The 7808-nt window shown below is 30.7% G+C and overlaps 1 protein-coding gene across 7 annotated transcripts in view; it reads right to left on the reverse strand.

The window, feature by feature from the left end:
* Positions 1-6418, reverse strand: part of LOC107445688 (dual oxidase maturation factor 1) — a 153288-nt gene extending 146870 nt beyond the window's left edge. For 2 of the 7 annotated variants that reach the window (XM_071178766.1, XM_071178762.1), the window contains exon 1: positions 4248-4446. The gene's annotated coding sequence lies outside the window, so the exon portion shown is untranslated. Of the gene's footprint in view, positions 1-4247; positions 4504-6297 lie in introns of those variants that run through there. The other 5 variants (XM_071178768.1, XM_071178765.1, XM_071178761.1 and 2 more) reach the window with 5 other exon arrangements.
* Between the last annotated feature and the right edge of the window lie 1390 nt (positions 6419-7808).

The raw sequence follows: 7808 nt of genomic DNA on the forward strand, positions 1-7808 counted from the left end.
TTAGGAACTCTCTGAAACGCCTGATGCCACATATTAAGTAGAAATATTTAATATTCAAGGAACTTGAAAATACTGCATTATTTCTTTGGGGAAAAAAACATTTGTTTTGCAATATTATTTTAGCCAAATTATTTTGCAAGAATTGAAAAGCGATAAAAAAATGAACGAAATCAAAAATCTGAACAAAACTTTAAATTTTACGATTTGTGACATCGAAATTCGCATTATCATACATTCTAATTTTTAGATGAACTTTTTAAATGTCTAAACTCATTAACTTATTTTCTGATCAAGCAAAAACATTTGTCAGTTAAAATAATTTATAAATTGCATCGATTTCATTAATAATCAAATGACAAAATGATAATTAATGAAATAAATCCATTGAAAAACGCTTCTTTAACATAAAATAGATAGCAATTTACACAGTCAATTTATTCTAATTCCTAAAGTTTAAGTTAATTAAATTAGCAGCAAATAAAACTAAAACCTTAGTTTAAATACAATTTTAATACCGAAATTTTATGAGTAACTTCATTAATATACTCTACATTAGGATATACAGTGTATAACTATATATTGCCTTAAAACGGATAGCAACGTTTCTTCTAAAAAGCGTATTTTTTAATGTAGGATTTATTTAAAAATGTTAAACTTCTTAAAACTCTGTTACGCAAGTTTTTTTTCTATAATTTACATTTTAATAAATATTTAATAAACAAATTTGCAACATTTTTTTGACATCTGAGCTTCAGCAAAGTTTTATTGACTAAATGTGAAGCCTTTGTGATATTCTGATTTCTCATTGTGCACTCCATTCTCTGTAGAAACAATGATAATGGAAACATTATCGAGAGCTTATATCTCATTTGCTGCTAATTTAACCTTGTTTAGCGATGCATGTCTGAAATCTAAGCTTTTATTTCTCTGGTCACGTTTTAGGTGTGAAACAGCTGTCTATATATAAAGAATTGTTACTTTTCAAGGGCGCCATCAAAAGATTAAAGATGCTCGATTTAACAAGATACATATATAACAGCTCTTCCGCATCATTTACATAAACCTTTCAGCACCTTTATAGAACATACATAAATTTTAGCAGTGAATAAATTATTTTAAAAATCTACACAAATGAAAATTGATTTTTTTTTATCAACTGAAGAACGTGGATTGCAATTTAAATCGTATAAGTCTACCCTAGAAGGGGGAAAAATTTCCCCTAAAATTAAAATAATTCTCCTTCTAAATTTCAAACTTAAAAAGAATACATGCATTGATGTTTTCTATGAATTCTACAGTTTATTATTAAATTAATATGTTACCACTTAAGTGTAAAAAAGGTTATTCTACAGATTACACTAGGAAACAATCTTTTGTTTTTATTTTCAGTTGCATCAGTTTTTTTTTTAACAAATTCTTAGATACTTCCGTATCCACGATTTTAAATATCTAACCAATTTTTTTTCCTCCAAGCTACAGCTCTTTTTCAAACTGATATTTTTAATCTATTTTTTGTCCAAATGTAAAAGTTTAAAACCGTTTTATGCAACAGAGGGTCACGTATATGTTGCTACAAACTTCTATGATTGTTGGGGCACATCACCCGGAAAAAATTGCATAGGAATCCATGCACCGGAAATGTCGTCATACGCCACTAGGGACCCTCCCCTAATATGAACTGTTTATTCATGTGTCTTTCAAATTAGGGAAGCTTTCTTAGCCGCGTATGATGACATTTACACGCCTGTGTTCCTATGCAATTTTAATCCTGGTGATGCTCCCCTATTCGTCGACATTCGCAACATTTATGCAACCCCCTGTTACACATAACGTTCTTAAATGTGTGCATTTTTATAAAAAATTGACTTAAAATGCATTAAAAAAATCTTTAGCATTAGGAGCAAAACTAATTTCAGATTTGGAACCCCCGACACCCCAATTCGGCAAGAACATGTATTTGTATCAATGCAAACTGTATGCTTGAATTGGAGCTATTTATTTATTTATCGTTATCTATAAAGACAAGTTACTACTATCAAAACAATAACAAATCAGTTGCTAGAATCAATCAGTAATTTTTAGAACTATACAAATAATCAAGCGGTTTATAGTATTTCATTTTAGAAAATTACCGTAATGCCATTTAATTTACAATATTTAATGAATCAAGTCAATAAATATAAAGAAGCAATCACCAAATTAGTATATAGAAGGAGAGAGAGACAAATTTTTTAACTTTAACGCTAGCGTAAACCATTAATGCTATACATTATCTGCGTAACTATACTTATTAGCGTAAACATTATCTGCGCTAGTCTGGAAAAACTCTTGATTCCGCACATAAATGAATCACACAATGCGAATATTATTCCTGTATAACTTTTAATTTAATGATCGGATTTACATGTGAACTTCACTATGTGCATTTTTAATAGATGGCAATTTTAATGGAGTGTAGATTTTAAGAATACTAAGTAATTAATGAAAATTATATTTTAAGTACTTAAATCGAGTACTTTAGTATTTAAACTGAGATATCAATACTAAGACGCATTTTTTCAGAATAAATATCGTTTTTTTACATTCAAGATTTGAAAACAACCACAATTTATAAGATATAATTCCAAATATTTCGTCATGAGAATGGTCGAAAGTTTAAATCCCTTGTAATATTAATTTTTCTTTTTTCATTTTTACTATATTTCTTGAATAATTTAAATTAAAAATATCGCACATAACTATTAAATTAATTAAATTACTTTTTTCAAAAATACTAAATAAAAAAAATTTAATTATTGATTATTTTTTATAACTTAATAATGTGTTTACTTTCCAAAAAAGTTTTTTGACAAGTATAAAAATTTTTACAACCTTTATAACAAGGTTATTTTTATTAATAAAAATTAAAAAATACGGATTTTTTTAAACCGAATGTGAGAAAAAAATGATAAAATTCTAAGTGCCTCATTTGCTGGTATAGTTTTAAGTTAGAAAATAACTGCAGACACAATTTTTACATTGAATTTCATAAAAGTTTGTATAAGATTAATAACCTTGTTTTCGAACTTCACAAAGTAGGTTTTTTCCCCTAAAGCAAAGATTTCCAAAATCTAAAATTTTAACTAAAATTTTTGCTTTTTTTCGTTCTTTCAATACTATTATTTATCAAAGAAAATAACAGTCGAACCCACATTTAGGCAAACGTTATGTTAAAAAGTTAAAATCTTGCTAGTTCGCTTATGGTATTATATAACTATTAAACTACTTCAATTATTAATCAATAAATAATTCTGCATTATGATTTTCAAAATTAATGAAAAATATTCACATTATTGCAAAAAATATTCTCGATCTCGAAATAATGTCCTCATTGTCATAAAAAAGTATTCATATTGTGAAACTGCCATGAATATTCAAAATGTCATGAATATGTGCATAATATCATGAAAAAATATTCATACAATCATGAAAAATGTTTATACTGTCATTGTAAGTATTTATACTGTCATTATAAGTATTTATACTGTCATTATAAGTGTTTATGCTGTCATTATAAGTATTTATACTGTCATTATAAGCATTTATACTGTCATTATAAGCATTTATACTGTCATTATAAGAATTTATACTGTCATTATAAGAATTTATACTGTCATTATAAGCATTTATACTGTCATTATAAGTATTTATACTGTCATGAAAAGCATTTACACAGTAATAATATTCATACTGCCATAAAAATATTAATATTGGCATAAAAAATTTCCATACTGTCTTGAAAAATTTTATATCGTCATGAAAAATATTCATTAGCGTCATGAAAATATTCATACCCTCTCAAAAATATTCATACCATCTTGAAAATATTAATACCATCATGAAAGTATTTACTATATGATAAAAAGGTTAAAAAACTTTATACCATTTGTTTAAACTGTAAATTACGTAAGAAAAACACTATTAAAGATCCCAGACTACAAAATTAATTTTACTACATTAGGAAAAGGTATTTATTACACTTGAAATAAATTTTTCATAATTTATATTTCATTATTTCATATTTATAATTACTTCATGAGCTTGATAAAATATTATGATTTTCAATGTACTTAACATCCAAACGGTTACAAATTCTCATTTGGTCATTAAAATTATAGTTTATTGAAATTTTATTCTCAACAAATTTTCCATGATTTAAATTTAAATATTATTAACAATCAAAAAAGCTAAGAAAATCATCGACATACCAGATTTCGTTATCAAAGTTGAAACCGGATCTTAAACTATTTCCAACACTTTTTAGGATCAAATGCGTCTTAAAACGTTCGATCAGTACATATAAATTGTAATAAAGATAAAAATAAATGTTCTTATTAGAAAATGTTGAAAACTTTCGCTACGATAGTGATAAACACTCATAATTTATGGCCCCGCCAATCTTTCCACATTTGACAGACAAACGCTCAATCTCGGGTGTGACAACTCGATAAGTGATGCCAAACCACAACAATAAATGTCAAGATTAAATAAATTCCCCTCAAACGGATATGAGGTAACGCTCCAGGATCAATTTTTATTTTAAGAAGACGGGGTAAGAATAAAAAATCTTCAATAATTTGAGATTTTTTTTCCTTCACTATTTATCTTTAAATGGCAGTAATTTTGAGAAAGGTCGTCTGCTATAGTAGGGTTTTCCTACCGGATGCTGTACACTATTCAAAAGTCAATAATTAGGAGAGCTAAGAAGTTTTTTTTTCTTTTTTCGATTGCACACCTAATGAAAAGTTCTTTGTAACTTTACCTTTTTTATTTCACGTCTGAGTCCACCAATTTCTTATACTTACAGGGTTATTTGAAACAGCCTATGGACACAAGACAAACAACAAAAGAACACTTTCGAATAACATGACTCATTAGCAGTGCTCATTAAATCTTAGAGCTAATTATTGTCAGTGTCTTGTTATGTATATATCCCGTAAATAGTTTATTACTTTTTATTTATTTTTGGAAACATTTTAAGATTCCAATATCGAATATATCTTAACGCCTTTTTCTTAACATGAAACTGAAAAGAAAAAAAACTTATTTTGAATCAAGTTCACAAAATCATTTTATCGGACACGCAATATTAGATACTTCAAACACTATTGAAACTGTCTTTTAATTGGTGTTACTCTTAAAATTAAAGAGCGGTTAGTATTTTTCTCAAAATTTGTCTTTTGTACTTACAATTTTTTTGGTTTTTTATTGACACTAAAGCCCAAGGTGGGCCTCAGCCTAACCCACAACATTTCTCTATTCAACTCTGTCCATGACCTTGATCTTCCAGTTGGAGATCTTTTACAGTTTCACATACAATTTTACAGCTTATATTTCTAAAACTATATGACTATCTCTTATGTGACTATCGCTTAAAAATGTCAAAACTGTTTTTTTTTTCACTATGACAGGAATTATAAACCTGCATAATCTTGTTATAGTACTGGCAATCTCTTAGTCATTCTGGCTCATATTTATTTTGTCAAAATAGTTCAAATCATACAGCATCCGCTTCCTAATGAGGAGACCATGTTCAAATTCCAGCAATAACTGGTCCGTTCGTATTCTGTTCCCGACTCATACTAACCCTAGAGTAGCATTCAGTGCAATCCACTGTAGATTGATGGTTCTAGGCCAGTGGTAAAATAAATCGCATTTATATTTTTTAAATTTTTTAGTCATTGTTCCACAGGTTTGTATATTTAATGTAAAGAATTACTTACCCTTGTCAAATTGAATGAAATATAGCATAAATTACTAAGAGGGATTAATAAAGTAATGTTTGACATGTGAATCGAACCAGCTACCTCTAGATTTAAAAGCACCGTCTCCAAAGCCGAAATCGTATCAACAAGTGACTCGTAAAATAGATTCGTTGTTGGAGCAGTTATAATAGATTGGTTATTACATTAAAGATAGTTAATTTATATTTATCAACCTTAATAACTTGAGCGTGTATGATATTAGTTTCAAACACAGTGACTATCTGAAAGAATTGGAACAGGACTTGCGACATTTTGTAACTTAATCCATTATCTTAGTCTCTAAGCTATCTTGACGTGAATTAATGCCTCATTATAACTAAAAAACCTCATTGCCTGCATGAGAGAATCAAAAACAAGGGGACGGGGACAAACAGGACAATAAAGGCTCCACACTGCGACGAAGAATATCGTAGATTTGCACCTTGAAATCACTAAGGAACGTCAGCACTTATAAGCAAATACCAAACAAACGCTTAATTTGGATACTACTTACTTCTATCAAAACGTACAAACGTTGAAATACTGAACTGTGTCTTCTGTTTTTTATTAAAAGACGTTAGTTGTGCTAACTGATGGGTTATTGGCAAGTGTACGATGAAATTAAAATTTGTTTGGGTATGTTACTAAGACAAGTCCCGCAGCGGACTGATAGTAAAAGACACGGTTCCCAGTAGAACACCGAAGTTAAGAATCACTGACTGCCGTCAGTAAGCGGGTGGGTGACCACTTTGATCAACTTGCGTAGGGATAGTAAAATGATCGACTTCGCGAGCAGGTCATCAGGCTACCAAAGCGAAAGAGCCATCTTCTCTGCAGAAGATCAAAATTGCGATGGCATGCCTGCGGATCATCCTCGGGGATGTTTCCCAGACCGTCGCCAATAGCCCATTGTGTAACTCTAGTGTGACGTAAATGAACTACAACAACTGCATTTTTTCCGATGGTTTAGTGGCTCACGATCCACTCTAATACAATGTTTCCTGTGGTTTCAGCTCCTGAAAAATCCACTCATGGTTAGGCCGTGACGGAGCATGAGACGGAGGCCGGGTGATTACTACCACCATTCATCTTCCGCTCCAAATTGTGGTAGCGCATTCAAATGAGGCAGCATTTAAAAAAGTTTTAAATTTTGTGGCTGAGGAATAGAGTTATCAATTGTGACAAAAGAAGTCACGGGTTCGAATCTGAAGCTTAAAAGCAAATAAACGATTTTGAGACTTCTTTTAAAAAAAATCTTAAATATTTCTTGTCTTAAGCACATTTTGGTCCAAACTTAAATTTGCTATAATATTAATTTGATCCAAATATTGCATCATATCTTCCGATTTCATCATTTACGTTCTATGTTATGAAATTATCGTAATTCCATGAGGATTCAGTAGAGTATTGTCCTGCCGCAATCGCTTTAAAGCGGTATTAGGTAGGTGGGTATTTTATTTACGTCGTACTAGAGCTTCACAAAGGGCTATTGGCGATGGCTTGGCGAACCCAAGGGCGATGGTCTAGTAAACATCCCTGAGGATGATCAGAAGACATGACATCGCAATGTCTCTTTCGCTTTGGTAGCCCGATGACTTGCGTGTGAAGTCGATCACTTTACAGTAGAACAGATCAACGGGGACTGATACCGTACACTCACGGTCCATACGTAGGATGATCAAAGTGGTCACCTGTCCGCTCACTGGCCGCAGTCAGAGATGCTCGACTTCGTTCTTCTACTGAGAACCGCGTCTTTACGATCAGTTCACTGCTGGACACTTGAACGTTAAAGAGGTTTCGAATCTTGTCATAAGACGTCGTGATGTTCTTCTCTAATGTTTGCTATTTATTATTCAAATTCAAAAGGGCTTGAAAGCCATTTTTTATTGAGTTCACAAGCTTGCATAAGTGCGTGAATAAATAAATAAAGCATAGAAAGGTAGCGGGTTCGAACCCTACTGTAACCCCGGATGCATATATTTTTACGACGTCCTTCTCTAAATTATGCTTTGTTCTTCCGCTTGA

This window comes from Parasteatoda tepidariorum, chromosome 3 (assembly GCF_043381705.1).
Source record: "Parasteatoda tepidariorum isolate YZ-2023 chromosome 3, CAS_Ptep_4.0, whole genome shotgun sequence".
NCBI lineage: Eukaryota > Metazoa > Arthropoda > Arachnida > Araneae > Theridiidae > Parasteatoda > Parasteatoda tepidariorum.